The sequence below is a fragment of the Triturus cristatus genome, chromosome 4_1, assembly GCF_964204655.1.
Source record: "Triturus cristatus chromosome 4_1, aTriCri1.1, whole genome shotgun sequence".
Lineage (NCBI taxonomy): Eukaryota > Metazoa > Chordata > Amphibia > Caudata > Salamandridae > Triturus > Triturus cristatus.
This window is the reverse complement of record NC_140585.1, coordinates 139,906,926-139,922,581: the sequence shown is the minus strand read 5'-3', so window position 1 is coordinate 139,922,581 and position 15,656 is coordinate 139,906,926. Positions and strand designations below refer to the sequence as shown.

At 43.1% G+C, this 15,656-nt stretch overlaps 7 non-coding genes across 7 annotated transcripts; all 7 read left to right on the top strand.

Moving 5' to 3' along the window:
* Nucleotides 1-1,718: 1,718 nt before the first annotated feature.
* On the top strand, nucleotides 1,719-1,790 carry TRNAC-GCA (transfer RNA cysteine (anticodon GCA)). Its single transcript has one exon. It is a non-coding gene; the product is annotated as a tRNA-Cys (tRNA).
* A 1,007-nt stretch (nucleotides 1,791-2,797) lies between these two features.
* TRNAC-GCA (transfer RNA cysteine (anticodon GCA)) lies at nucleotides 2,798-2,869 on the top strand. Its single transcript has one exon. It is a non-coding gene; the product is annotated as a tRNA-Cys (tRNA).
* Nucleotides 2,870-3,866: 997 nt separating this feature from the next.
* TRNAC-GCA (transfer RNA cysteine (anticodon GCA)) lies at nucleotides 3,867-3,938 on the top strand. Its single transcript has one exon. It is a non-coding gene; the product is annotated as a tRNA-Cys (tRNA).
* Nucleotides 3,939-4,946: 1,008 nt separating this feature from the next.
* TRNAC-GCA (transfer RNA cysteine (anticodon GCA)) lies at nucleotides 4,947-5,019 on the top strand. Its single transcript has one exon. It is a non-coding gene; the product is annotated as a tRNA-Cys (tRNA).
* Nucleotides 5,020-7,097: 2,078 nt separating this feature from the next.
* On the top strand, nucleotides 7,098-7,169 carry TRNAC-GCA (transfer RNA cysteine (anticodon GCA)). Its single transcript has one exon. It is a non-coding gene; the product is annotated as a tRNA-Cys (tRNA).
* A 2,077-nt stretch (nucleotides 7,170-9,246) lies between these two features.
* On the top strand, nucleotides 9,247-9,318 carry TRNAC-GCA (transfer RNA cysteine (anticodon GCA)). The gene has a single exon. It is a non-coding gene; the product is annotated as a tRNA-Cys (tRNA).
* Nucleotides 9,319-10,315: 997 nt separating this feature from the next.
* TRNAC-GCA (transfer RNA cysteine (anticodon GCA)) lies at nucleotides 10,316-10,387 on the top strand. The gene has a single exon. It is a non-coding gene; the product is annotated as a tRNA-Cys (tRNA).
* Nucleotides 10,388-15,656: the final 5,269 nt, after the last annotated feature.

Below are 15,656 nucleotides of genomic sequence, written 5' to 3'. Positions count from 1 at the left end.
TGTGTCCTCAGTCTTACATGTATTCCACCTCTTCTCTGTGCATACAAAGTATGTGTTTGTTTGAAGCACTTCATTTTTGTGCAATGCATAATCTATTTACTTTCTACTAAAATACGCTGCCCACGTACAAGATGTACGAACCCTAGTTGCAGGTGCAAGCAGGCTGGTCTGAGAAACCAGGCCATTTGCGAACACAAAATAGCTTTTTCTGATGCATTAAATCGAAGGTACATGAAAGGGGTGTTTGGTTGTACCTTCAAATACCAAATTGTAGTGGTATGCAGAAATGTTTTTTCACCGTAATTTGGCCCAAAACAATCATACTTCACCACCATATCAGTGATTGTGGTAATCAATCCACAAAGATAAGTAGTCTCGTAAAAACCTCTTCCCCTTTGAGAATGTTTCAAAACAAACATTTTAATTACAGATATTGGTCCTATGGACCACTGCCTATTCAAATAAAATAACAATTAAACATATACATTTTGTTTTTTAAATGATCCTGTTTTCCTTTAATTAATAATATTAAGAACTACTTCTCCTTTTCCACAGTTTCAAGCTCGTACTTTGTGGCCCAACTGAGCTTGAGCCTCTCACTCTTTCATGATGTACTGATATATTGTCATTCTGACCTTTGAAAACAGTTGGGGATATAGCTCAGTGGTAGAGCATTTGACTGCAGATCAAGAGGTCCCTGGTTAAAAACCGGGTGTCCCCTAGACCTATTTTGGTTTTGGTGTTTGTAGCTGGGATCTTTCATAAAGTCCCTATGGATCACCATTGACAGAGTCAGTGTTCAGTTGGATCTTATACTTTATTAGCATTACAGTGTCACTGCTCAAAACCTGGGAATAAATGCATTTTTACACAGGGCGTGGGAACTTTCTGAAAAATCATTGATTTATTTTGGAATCCGGCTCTTCCTTTCACAGCTTCAAGCAAAGAGAATCACTATGAAAACAATTGAAAACTTTGTTATACAGTTTGGTGCTTCCTTGTAGCGCACTAAAGAAATGGCATAGTATACTCGGCAGCGCTGCAGTCAATCTATTTCTCATTTAACCTGTGTCCTCAGTCTTACATATATTCCTCCTCTCCTCTGTGCATACAAAATATGTGTTTGTTTAAAGCACTTCATTCTTTTGCAACGTAGAAACTATTTAATTTCTCCTTAAAACCTCTGCCTACGTGCAAAATGTATGAACCCTCGTTGCAGATGAAAAAAGGCTGGCTCGAAGACTCAGGCCATTTTCGAACACAAAATGGCCTTTTCTGATATATTAAATTGATGGTACTTGAAAGGGACGTTTGGGTGTACCTTCCAAATACCATATTGCAGTGGTATGTAGAAATGTTTTTCGTCCATCATTTGGCCCAAAACAATCATACTTCACCACCATCTCGGTGATTGTGGTAACCAATCCGCGAAAGGATAAGGCGTCCCGTAAAAACCTCTTCCCCTTTGAGAATGTTTCAAAACAAGCATTTTATGTACAGGCATTGGTCCTATGGACCACTGCCTGTTCAAATAAAATAACAATGAAACATATAAATATTTTTTTTAAACGATCCCGTTTTCCTTCAATAAATAATATTAAGAACTACTTCTCCTGTTCCACAGTTTCAAGCTTGTACTTTCCGGCCCAACTGAGCATGATGCTCACACTCTTTCATGAGGTACTGATATATTTTCATTCCGACTCTCACAAACAGGTGGGGATATAGCTCAGTGGTAGAGCATTTGACTGCAGATCAAGAGGTCCCTGGTTCAAATCCAGGTGTCCCCTTGGCCTGTTTTGGTTCTTGTGTTTGTAGCTGGGACTTTTCATAAAACCCCTTTGGATCATCATTGACAGAGTCAGTGTTCGCTTGGATCTTACACTTTAACAGCATTACAATGTCACTGCTCAAAACCAGAGAGTAAATGCATTTTTATACAGGGCTCGGTATTCCGTATGGGAAATGTCTGAAAAAGCATTGATTTATTTTGGAATCTGGCTCTTCCTTTCACAGCACCAAACAAAGGGAATGGACTATGAAAGCAATTGGCAACTTTGTTTTACAGTTTAGTGCTTCCTTCAATCGCACTACAGAAATTGCATAGAAAAGTGGGCAGCAATGCAGTCAATCTATTCCTCATTTAACCTGTGTCCTCAGTCTTACATGTATTCCACCTCTTCTCTGTGCATACAAAGTGTGTGTTTGTTTGAAGCACTTCATTTTTGTGCAATGCATAATCTATTTACTTTCTACTAAAATACGCTGCCCACGTACAAGATGTACTAACCCTAGTTGCAGGTGCAAGCAGGCTGGTCTGAGAAACCAGGCCATTTGCGAACACAAAATAGCTTTTTCTGATGTATTAAATCCAAGGTACATGAAAGGGGTGTTTGGTTGTACCTTCAAATACCAAATTGTAGTGGTATGCAGAAATGTTTTTAACCGTAATTTGGCCCAAAACAATCATACTTCACCACCATATCAGTGATTGTGGTAATCAATCCACAAAGATAAGTAGTCTCGTAAAAACCTCTTCCCCTTTGAGAATGTTTCAAAACAAACATTTTAATTACAGATATTGGTCCTATGGACCACTGCCTATTCAAATAAAATAACAATTAAACATATACATTTTGTTTTTTAAATGATCCTGTTTTCCTTTAATTAATAATATTAAGAACTACTTCTCCTTTTCCACAGTTTCAAGCTCGTACTTTGTGGCCCAACTGAGCTTGAGCCTCTCACTCTTTCATGATGTACTGATATATTGTCATTCTGATCTTTGAAAACATTTGGGGATATAGCTCAGTGGTAGAGCATTTGACTGCAGATCAAGAGGTCCCTGGTTCAAATCCGGTTGTCCCCTAAACCTATTTTGGTTTTGGTGTTTGTAGCTGGGATCTTTCATAAAGTCCCTATGGATCACCATTGACAGAGTCAATGTTCAGTTGGATCTTATACTTTATTAGCATTACAGTGTCACTGCTCAAAACCTGGGAATAAATGCATTTTTACACAGGGCGTGGGAACTTTCTGAAACATCATTGATTTATTTTGGAATCCGGCTCTTCCTTTCACAGCTTCAAGCAAAGAGAATCACTATGAAAACAATTGAAAACTTTGTTATACAGTTTGGTGCTTCCTTGTAGCGCACTAAAGAAATGGCATAGTATACTCGGCAGCGCTGCAGTCAATCTATTTCTCATTTAACCTGTGTCCTCAGTCTTACATATATTCCTCCTCTCCTCTGTGCATACAAAATATGTGTTTGTTTAAAGCACTTCATTCTTGTGCAACGTAGAAACTATTTAATTTCTCCTTAAAACCTCTGCCTACGTGCAAAATGTATGAACCCTCGTTGCAGATGAAAAAAGGCTGGCTCGAAGACTCAGGCCATTTTCGAACACAAAATGGCCTTTTCTGATATATTAAATTGATGGTACTTGAAAGGGACGTTTGGGTGTACCTTCCAAATACCAAATTGCAGTGGTATGTAGAAATGTTTTTGGTCCATCATTTGGCCCAAAACAATCATACTTCACCACCATCTCGGTGATTGTGGTAACCAATCCGCGAAAGGATAAGGCGTCCCGTAAAAACCTCTTCCCCTTTGAGAATGTTTCAAAACAAGCATTTTATGTACAGGCATTGGTCCTATGGACCACTGCCTGTTCAAATAAAATAACAATGAAACATATAAATATTTTTTTTAAACGATCCCGTTTTCCTTCAATAAATAATATTAAGAACTACTTCTCCTGTTCCACAGTTTCAAGCTTGTACTTTCCGGCCCAACTGAGCATGATGCTCACACTCTTTCATGAGGTACTGATATATTTTCATTCCGACTCTCACAAACAGGTGGGGATATAGCTCAGTGGTAGAGCATTTGACTGCAGATCAAGAGGTCCCTGGTTCAAATCCAGGTGTCCCCTTGGCCTGTTTTGGTTCTTGTGTTTGTAGCTGGGACTTTTCATAAAACCCCTTTGGATCATCATTGACAGAGTCAGTGTTCGCTTGGATCTTACACTTTAATAGCATTACAATGTCACTGCTCAAAACCTGAGAGTAAATGCATTTTTATACAGGGCTCGGTATTTCGTATGGGAAATGTCTGAAAAAGCATTGATTTATTTTGGAATCTGGCTCTTCCTTTCACAGCACCAAACAAAGGGAATGGACTATGAAAGCAAATGACAACTTTGTTTTACAGTTTGGTGCTTCCTTCGATCGCACTACAGAAATTGCATAGAAAAGTGGGCAGAAATGCAGTCAATCTATTCCTCATTTAACCTGTGTCCTCAGTCTTACATGTATTCCACCTCTTCTCTGTGCATACAAAGTATGTGTTTGTTTGAAGCACTTCATTTTTGTGAAATGCTTAATCTATTTACTTTCTACTAAAAAACGCTGCCCACGTACAAGATGTATGAACCCTAGTTGCAGGTGCAAGCAGGCTGGTCTGAGAAACCAGGCCATTTGCGAACACAAAATTGCTTTTTCTGATGTATTAAATCGAAGGTACATGAAATGGGTGTTTGGTTGTACCTTCAAATACCAAATTGTAGTGGTATGTAGAAATGTTTTTTCACCGTAATTTGGCCCAAAACAATCATACTTCACCACCATATCAGTGATTGTGGTAATCATTACACAAAGATAAGTAGTCTCGTAAAAACCTGTTCCTCTTTGAGAATGTTTCAAAACAAACATTTTAATTACAGATATTGGTCCTATGGACCACTGCCTATTCAAATAAAATAACAATTAAACATATACATTTTGTTTTTTAAATGATCCTGTTTTCCTTTAATTAATAATATTAAGAACTACTTCTCCTTTTCCACAGTTTCAAGCTCGTACTTTGTGGCCCAACTGAGCTTGAGCCTCTCACTCTTTCATGATGTACTGTTATATTGTCATTCTGATCTTTGAAAAGAGTTGGGGATATAGCTCAGTGGTAGAGCATTTGACTGCAGATCAAGAGGTCCCTGGTTTCAAATCCGGGTGTCCCCTAAACCTATTTTGGTTCTGGTGTTTGTAGCTAGGATCTTTCATAAAGTCCCTTTGGATCACCATTGACAGAGTCAGTGTTCAGTTGGATCTTATACTTTATTAGCATTACAGTGTCACTGCTCAAAACCTGGGAATAAATGCATTTTTACACAGGGCGTGGGAACTTTCTGAAACATCATTGATTTATTTTGGAATCCGGCTCTTCCTTTCACAGCTTCAAACAAAGAGAATCACTATGAAAACAATTGAAAACTTTGTTATACAGTTTGGTGCTTCCTTGTAGCGCACTAAAGAAATGGCATAGTATACTCGGCAGCGCTGCAGTCAATCTATTTCTCATTTAACCTGTGTCCTCAGTCTTACATATATTCCTCCTCTCCTCTGTGCATACAAAATATGTGTTTGTTTAAAGCACTTCATTCTTTTGCAACGTAGAAACTATTTAATTTCTCCTTAAAACCTCTGCCTACGTGCAAAATGTATGAACCCTCGTTGCAGATGAAAAAAGGCTGGCTCGAAGACTCAGGCCATTTTCGAACACAAAATGGCCTTTTCTGATATATTAAATTGATGGTACTTGAAAGGGACGTTTGGGTGTACCTTCCAAATACCAAATTGCAGTGGTATGTAGAAATGTTTTTCGTCCATCATTTGGCCCAAAACAATCATACTTCACCACCATCTCGGTGATTGTGGTAACCAATCCGCGAAAGGATAAGGCGTCCCGTAAAAACCTCTTCCCCTTTGAGAATGTTTCAAAACAAGCATTTTATGTACAGGCATTGGTCCTATGGACCACTGCCTGTTCTAATAAAATAACAATGAAACATATAAATATTTTTTTTTAAACAATCCCGTTTTCCTTCAATAAATAATATTAAGAACTACTTCTCCTGTTCCACAGTTTCAAGCTTGTACTTTCCGGCCCAACTGAGCATGATGCTCACACTCTTTCATGAGGTACTGATATATTTTCATTCCGACTCTCACAAACAGGTGGGGATATAGCTCAGTGGTAGAGAATTTGACTGCAGATCAAGAGGTCCCTGGTTCAAATCCAGGTGTCCCCTTGGCCTGTTTTGGTTCTTGTGTTTGTAGCTGGGACTTTTCATAAAACCCCTTTGGATCATCATTGACAGAGTCAGTGTTCGCTTGGATCTTACACTTTAATAGCATTACAATGTCACTGCTCAAAACCTGAGAGTAAATGCATTTTTATACAGGGCTCGGTATTTCGTATGGGAAATGTCTGAAAAAGCATTGATTTATTTTGGAATCTGGCTCTTCCTTTCACAGCACCAAACAAAGGGAATGGACTATGAAAGCAATTGACAACTTTGTTTTACAGTTTGGTGCTTCCTTCGATCGCACTACAGAAATTGCATAGAAAAGTGGGCAGAAATGCAGTCAATCTATTCCTCATTTAACCTGTGTCCTCAGTCTTACATGTATTCCACCTCTTCTCTGTGCATACAAAGTATGTGTTTGTTTGAAGCACTTCATTTTTGTGCAATGCATAATCTATTTACTTTCTACTAAAAAACGCTGCCCACGTACAGGATGTATGAACCCTAGTTGCAGGTGCAAGCAGGCTGGTCTGAGAAACCAGGCCATTTGCGAACACAAAATTGCTTTTTCTGATGTATTAAATCGAAGGTACGCGAAATGGGTGTTTGGTTGTACCTTCAAATACCAAATTGTAGTGGTATGTAGAAATGTTTTTTCACCGTAATTTGGCCCAAAACAATCATACTTCACCACCATATCAGTGATTGTGGTAATCAATCCACAAAGATAAGTAGTCTCGTAAAAACCTCTTCCCATTTGAGAATGTTTCAAAACAAACATTTTAATCACAGATATTGGTCCTATGGACCACTGCCTATTCAAATAAAATAACAATTAAACATATACATTTTGTTTTTTAAATGATCCTGTTTTCCTTTAATTAATAATATTAAGAACTACTTCTCCTTTTCCATAGTTTCAAGCTCGTACTTTGTGGCCCAACTGAGCTTGAGCCTCTCACTCTTTCATGATGTACTGATATATTGTCATTCTGATCTTTGAAAACAGTTGGGGATATAGCTCAGTGGTAGAGCATTTGACTGCAGATCAAGAGGTCCCTGGTTCAAATCCGGGTGTCCCCTAGACCTATTTTGGTTTTGGTGTTTGTAGCTGGGATCTTTCATAAAGTCCCTATGGATCACCATTGACAGAGTCAGTGTTCAGTTGGATCTTATACTTTATTAGCATTACAGTGTCACTGCTCAAAACCTGGGAATAAATGCATTTTTACACAGGGCGTGGGAACTTTCTGAAACATCATTGATTTATTTTGGAATCCGGCTCTTCCTTTCACAGCTTCAAGCAAAGAGAATCACTATGAAAACTATTGAAAACTTTGTTATACAGTTTGGTGCTTCCTTGTAGCGCACTAAAGAAATGGCATAGTATACTCGGCAGCGCTGCAGTCAATCTATTTCTCATTTAACCTGTGTCCTCAGTCTTACATATATTCCTCCTCTCCTCTGTGCATACAAAATATGTGTTTGTTTAAAGCACTTCATTGTTGTGCAACGTAGAAACTATTTAATTTCTCCTTAAAACCTCTGCCTACGTGCAAAATGTATGAACCCTCGTTGCAGATGAAAAAAGGCTGGCTCGAAGACTCAGGCCATTTTCGAACACAAAATGGCCTTTTCTGATATATTAAATTGATGGTACTTGAAAGGGACGTTTGGGTGTACCTTCCAAATACCAAATTGCAGTGGTATGTAGAAATGTTTTTCGTCCATCATTTGGCCCAAAACAATCATACTTCACCACCATCTCGGTGATTGTGGTAACCAATCCGCGAAAGGATAAGGCGTCCCGTAAAAACCACTTCCCCTTTGAGAATGTTTCAAAACAAGCATTTTATGTACAGGCATTGGTCCTATGGACCACTGCCTGTTCAAATAAAATACCAATGAAACATATAAATATTTTTTTTAAACGATCCCGTTTTCCTTCAATAAATAATATTAAGAACTACTTCTCCTGTTCCACAGTTTCAAGCTTGTACTTTCCGGCCCAACTGAGCATGATGCTCACACTCTTTCATGAGGTACTGATATATTTTCATTCCGACTCTCACAAACAGGTGGGGATATAGCTCAGTGGTAGAGAATTTGACTGCTGATCAAGAGGTCCCTGGTTCAAATCCAGGTGTCCCCTTGGCCTGTTTTGGTTCTTGTGTTTGTAGCTGGGACTTTTCATAAAACCCCTTTGGATCATCATTGACAGAGTCAGTGTTCGCTTGGATCTTACACTTTAATAGCATTACAATGTCACTGCTCAAAACCTGAGAGTAAATGCATTTTTATACAGGGCTCGGTATGTGGTATGGGAAATGTCTGAAAAAGCATTGATTTATTTTGGAATCTGGCTCTTCCTTTCACAGCACCAAACAAAGGGAATGGACTATGAAAGCAATTGACAACTTTGTTTTACAGTTTGGTGCTTCCTTCGATCGCACTACAGAAATTGCATAGAAAAGTGGGCAGAAATGCAGTCAATCTATTCCTCATTTAACCTGTGTCCTCAGTCTTACATGTATTCCACCTCTTCTCTGTGCATACAAAGTATGTGTTTGTTTGAAGCACTTCATTTTTGTGCAATGCATAATCTATTTACTTTCTACTAAAATACGCTGACCACGTACAAGATGTACGAACCCTAGTTGCAGGTGCAAGCAGGCTGGTCTGAGAAACCAGGCCATTTGCGAACACAAAATAGCTTTTTCTGATGTATTAAATCGAAGGTACATGAAAGGGGTGTTTGGTTGTACCTTCAAATACCAAATTGTAGTGGTATGCAGAAATGTTTTTTCACCGTAATTTGGCCCAAAACAATCATACTTCACCACCATATCAGTGATTGTGGTAATCAATCCACAAAGATAAGTAGTCTCGTAAAAACCTCTTCCCCTTTGAGAATGTTTCAAAACAAACATTTTAATTACAGATATTGGTCCTATGGACCACTGCCTATTCAAATAAAATAACAATTAAACATATACATTTTGTTTTTTAAATGATCCTGTTTTCCTTTAATTAATAATATTAAGAACTACTTCTCCTTTTCCACAGTTTCAAGCTCGTACTTTGTGGCCCAACTGAGCTTGAGCCTCTCACTCTTTCATGATGTACTGATATATTGTCATTCTGATCTTTGAAAACAGTTGGGGATATAGCTCAGTGGTAGAGCATTTGACTGCAGGTCAAGAGGTCCCTGGTTCAAATCCGGGTGTCCCCTAAACCTATTTTGGTTTTGGTGTTTGTAGCTGGGATATTTCATAAAGTCCCTATGGATCACCATTGACAGAGTCAGTGTTCAGTTGGATCTTATATTTTATTAGCATTACAGTGTCACTGCTCAAAACCTGGGAATAAATGCATTTTTACACAGGGCGTGGGAACTTTCTGAAACATCATTGATTTATTTTGGAATCCGGCTCTTCCTTTCACAGCTTCAAGCAAAGAGAATCACTATGAAAACAATTGAAAACTTTGTTATACAGTTTGGTGCTTCCTTGTAGCGCACTAAAGAAATGGCATAGTATACTCGGCAGCGCTGCAGTCAATCTATTTCTCATTTAACCTGTGTCCTCAGTCTTACATATATTCCTCCTCTCCTCTGTGCATACAAAATATGTGTTTGTTTAAAGCACTTCATTCTTGTGCAACGTAGAAACTATTTAATTTCTCCTTAAAACCTCTGCCTACGTGCAAAATGTATGAACCCTCGTTGCAGATGAAAAAAGGCTGGCTCGAAGACTCAGGCCATTTTCGAACACAAAATGGCCTTTTCTGATATATTAAATTGATGGTACTTGAAAGGGACGTTTGGGTGTACCTTCCAAATACCAAATTGCAGTGGTATGTAGAAATGTTTTTCGTCCATCATTTGGCCCAAAACAATCATACTTCACCACCATCTCGGTGATTGTGGTAACCAATCCGCGAAAGGATAAGGCGTCCCGTAAAAACCTCTTCCCCTTTGAGAATGTTTCAAAACAAGCATTTTATGTACAGGCATTGGTCCTATGGACCACTGCCTGTTCAAATAAAATAACAATGAAACATATAAATATTTTTTTTAAACGATCCCGTTTTCCTTCAATAAATAATATTAAGAACTACTTCTCCTGTTCCACAGTTTCAAGCTTGTACTTTCCGGCCCAACTGAGCATGATGCTCACACTCTTTCATGAGGTACTGATATATTTTCATTCCGACTCTCACAAACAGGTGGGGATATAGCTCAGTGGTAGAGCATTTGACTGCAGATCAAGAGGTCCCTGGTTCAAATCCAGATGTCCCCTTGGCATGTTTTGGTTCTTGTGTTTGTAGCTGGGACTTTTCATAAAACCCCTTTGGATCATCATTGACAGAGTCAGTGTTCGCTTGGATCTTACACTTTAACAGCATTACAATGTCACTGCTCAAAACCTGAGAGTAAATGCATTTTTATACAGGGCTCGGTATTGCGTATGGGAAATGTCTGAAAAGGCATTGATTTATTTTGGAATCTGGCTCTTCCTTTCACAGCACCAAACAAAGGGAATGGACTATGAAAGCAATTGGCAACTTTGTTTTACAGTTTAGTGCTTCCTTCAATCGCACTACAGAAATTGCATAGAAAAGTGGGCAGCAATGCAGTCAATCTATTCCTCATTTAACCTGTGTCCTCAGTCTTACATGTATTCCACCTCTTCTCTGTGCATACAAAGTATGTGTTTGTTTGAAGCACTTCATTTTTGTGCAATGCATAATCTATTTACTTTCTACTAAAATACGCTGCCCACGTACAAGATGTACGAACCCTAGTTGCAGGTGCAAGCAGGCTGGTCTGAGAAACCAGGCCATTTGCGAACACAAAATAGCTTTTTCTGATGTATTAAATCTAAGGTACATGAAAGGGGTGTTTGGTTGTACCTTCAAATACCAAATTGTAGTGGTATGCAGAAATGTTTTTTCACCGTAATTTGGCCCAAAACAATCATACTTCACCACCATATCAGTGATTGTGGTAATCAATCCACAAAGATAATTAGTCTCGTAAAAACCTCTTCCCCTTTGAGAATGTTTCAAAACAAACATTTTAATTACAGATATTGGTCCTATGGACCACTGCCTATTCAAATAAAATAACAATTAAACATATACATTTTGTTTTTTAAATGATCCTGTTTTCCTTTAATTAATAATATTAAGAACTACTTCTCCTTTTCCACAGTTTCAAGCTCGTACTTTGTGGCCCAACTGAGCTTGAGCCTCTCACTCTTTCATGATGTACTGATATATTGTCATTCTGATCTTTGAAAACAGTTGGGGATATAGCTCAGTGGTAGAGCATTTGACTGCAGATCAAGAGGTCCCTGGTTCAAATGCGGGTGTCCCCTAAACCTATTTTGGTTTTGGTGTTTGTAGCTGGGATCTTTCATAAAGTCCCTATGGATCACCATTGACAGAGTCAGTGTTCAGTTGGATCTTATACTTTATTAGCATTACAGTGTCACTGCTCAAAACCTGGGAATAAATGCATTTTTACACAGGGCGTGGGAACTTTCTGAAACATCATTGATTTATTTTGGAATCCGGCTCTTCCTTTCACAGCTTCAAGCAAAGAGAATCACTATGAAAACAATTGAAAACTTTGTTATACAGTTTGGTGCTTCCTTGTAGCGCACTAAAGAAATGGCATAGTATACTCGGCAGCACTGCAGTCAATCTATTTCTCATTTAACCTGTGTCCTCAGTCTTACATATATTCCTCCTCTCCTCTGTGCATACAAAATATGTGTTTGTTTAAAGCACTTCATTCTTGTGCAACGTAGAAACTATTTAATTTCTCCTTAAAACCTCTGCGTACGTGCAAAATGTATGAACCCTCGTTGCAGATGAAAAAAGGCTGGCTCGAAGACTCAGGCCATTTTCGAACACAAAATGGCCTTTTCTTTTTTTTTTTTTTTTTTTGAAACCGTTTATTGCACGTTGAAAAAATTACAGGCATGGGCCTACAACCATCCGGCCGGCCGCTAGAGTAGCAAAAGGCATATAGCATACATACAGTGAGAGTCTCTCGGCGGAGCAGATTGGCAAAGCAGGTAAAATCAATGGCGTAGGCCGCATAACTCCTAGCCCACAATGCGGTTTCCTTTTGTCAAACAGAACAACACAAAAAACCACACCCGCAAGGCAACCCGCGAACCAAGTGACAGTACGTGCTCCGTAAATGGGGGATCCTAACCAGCAGCAAAACTCTGAAGAGGGGAATGGGAGTATAGCAGGGACTGGGGAGCCACGTGCCCACGGCTGAGGGAGGGGGTCGGCTAAGGAGATGGGGCCGGCGAGGCTACCGGTAGCAGTGGCAGCTCACAAATACCCGAACGGTAGGCATTCCAGGGGCTCCAGATTTTCACCCACGCCCCAGGCTTACCCCTCACCATATACACTACTTTTTCACGAAACATACACCAATCCATATGTTCTTTCCAGGCCAACACCGCCGGGGGCCTCTGGGATCCCCACAATTGGGCAATGTCACGCTTCGCTATCATGTATCCCAGAGTCACCCACCGCGTCTGCGGGACCGAATAATCATTTGGTTCCCACACATTCAGCAAGCATCTCCTCGCTTCAGGCAGCAATGCGACACGCGTAACCACACGCAAAACCTCATGCACACCACGCCAGAATCGCTCCACTTTCGGGCACTCCCACAGTATATGCATGAAAGTTGCCAAAGCACCACAGCCGCGCTTACACAATCCGTCACCAGCAAAGCCCATACGTAGAAGCCTCGGCCCCGTGACGTAAACCCGGTGAAGGATCTTAAGCTGGACAAAGCGAAGGCGAGCCGGGATGGCCACCTCCTTCGGAGAGGCCACCGCGGAGATCCAGTCCTCGTCGTCCAGCTCCAGCCCATCGGCAACCCAGGCCTCGCGGAGGCCATTCAGCAGGCACGATCTGTCATTGATCAGTTTTTTATATATAAGGGAGATCGTGCTGTCTGGTACATGGCCATCTAGCACCCTGTCCTCCAGGGGGGAAGACTCCGGAATGGACGCAACATCCGGGAAGACGGAGGCCAGCGCGTGGCGGACCTGCAAGTATCGAAAGTACTCACTGCCTCGCAGCTGAAACTCCGTCTGCAGAGTCTCAAAAGTCTTGAAACCCCCCCTCGTCCAGAGGTCTCCCACCGTGCTGATTCCGATCGTGTCCCACTTCTCGAAGCCCTTCGATGTCCACAGGGAGCCCAATCTCTCAGACGCATACAGCGGTGACGCCCGGGTCAAACGGTCCTTCCACCCCATAGCTGCATTAGCCGCGTGCCATACACGCACCATGACACGCGTCGGTCCCGTCAGACGGGAGTCGGGCGTGCCAGAGTAGAGCGCTCGATTATAGTCGCCACCGGGCAGGAGCATCTTGTCCATTTCAAATGCCGGGTTCAAGGCGGGCCCGTAAAGGCCATGATTAATTGCAGCTAGCTGGGAGGCCCAGTAATACCGCTTAATGTCCGGGAGGGCGACCCCCCCATCGTACCACGGGAGCGTCAATTTGGCCAGAGCAATACGCGGCCTCCCGTCCCAGAACAGGCGCCGTTGCAGGCCCTCCACCTCGCGGAAGTAGCGCGCTGGTACCAAGTCCATAGTGTTCTGGAGGGCGTACAGAAAGCGCGGCAAGGACATCATCTTAAACAAGGCCGCTCGGCCGAGTGGCGAGAGCGGAAGACGCCGCCAACGCGCCACATCCTCTCGCAAGCGCTGGAGGGGGGGCAACAAGTTCCGCTCATAGCGGGCCTCCGGGTCTAGAGTGATATATATACCCAGGTACCGGAACCCCTGGGAGGCAATCTGGATCGGGCAGTCACGCGGTAGGGCCGGAGCCTCCCCGGAAAGCACATATACGCAGGATTTCGCCCAGTTGATGACAAGGCCTGAGTTACGCCCGAAGGAGCGCAAAACATCAACCAGGACAATCAGCGATTTGCGCGGGGAGGCCAGATACAAAAGGATATCATCGGCGTAGAGGGACACGCGGTCCTCATACTCAGGGGTCCAACGGAGACCACGGATAGAAGGGTGCCACCGTAGCCACTCCGCCAAGGGCTCCAAGGCCAGTGCAAACAGGAGCGGCGACAAGGGGCAACCCCGGCGCGTGCCCCGCCCCAGCTCGAATGGGGCCGAGACTCGCCCATTCACCACCACCTGCGCCAATGGGCCCGAATACAACAATTTGACCCAGCTAATGAACCCCGGGCCAAATCCGAATTTCGCCAGCATCGCCCAGATGTATGGCCATTCAAGCGTGTCAAACGCCATGGTGGCGTCTAAGGATGCCAAGATGGCCGGCTCCCGCACAAACGGGACACGCGCGAGCACCCCGTGCAAGCGTCGCAGATTAAGAGCCGTGTTGCGATGGGGTATAAATCCCGATTGGTCTTGGTGGACCAAATCGCCCACCACACCGACCAACCGGTTGGCCAACACCTTGGCGAGGATTTTGGGTTCCGCGTTCAAGAGCGAAATTGGCCTGTAGGATGTGACCCGCTCACGGGGCCTCCCCTCCTTGTGTATCACCACGATCGTGGCCAGACGCTGGTCCGGCGGGAGGGAACCCTGCAAGTGGGCCGCCAGGAACATCGCGCGCAGGTGGGGCGCTAGTACGTCCGGGCGCAGCTTGTAAAGCTCGACGGGGAGACCATTAGGGCCCATGGCCTTGCCGGACGCGACCGAGCGAATAGCCAGGGCAATTTCGTCCGAGGTGGGAGGAGCGTCCAGCGAATCCCTGTCCTCCACCGAAAGGGAGGGCAGCGCTATGTCCCGAAGCAGGGAATGGGAATCCTCCTCCGAGCAGGGGGAAACCGGGGAGTACACCTCGCGGAAGTAATCCGCGAAGCAGGAGACGATGGCTTCTGGCTCGGTGACACGCGTACCATCCATCCTCTCAATCAAAGGAACCACACGACTCGCTCTCTCCCTCTTATCCAACCACGCAATCAGTTTACCCGCCTTATCGCCCACATCATACAATCGTCCCTGTTGCTCTCTACTGAGGCCCCTGGCCGCCTCCGTGACGAGGGCCCTATAGGCCGCCTGCTTGAGGTGCAAAACATGCAACTTGGCGTCCGTTACCCCGCTCCCCAGGTCACCCTCCAATTCCACAATCTCGGCCTCCACCCGGGTCACCTCCTCCCGCTCACGCCTCCGGGCATGGGAGATAAAGGAGAGGGCCTCCCCTCTGAAGACTACCTTAAAGGCCTCCCACAGGGAGATGGCCGAAGAGACAGACCCCACATTCTCGTCAAAATATCGCTGTAAGGATTTGATCAAGTCGGCACGAATAGTGGGGTCTCGCAAGTACCATGCATTGATTGGGGCCACCCTGCCCTCCCCCCTTGGGAAGACATCAAAATGTAACAGTAATGGGGAGTGATCCGAAATACCCCGCGCCAGATGGCACACCTCTCCTACCCTCCCAGCGTGGGCCGCCGGGACCAGGATGTAGTCAAGTCGAGAGAGGCTACCATGGGCACCCGAGTGGAAAGTGTATTGCAGCTGCGTAGGGTGCTTTAGTCGCCAGCAA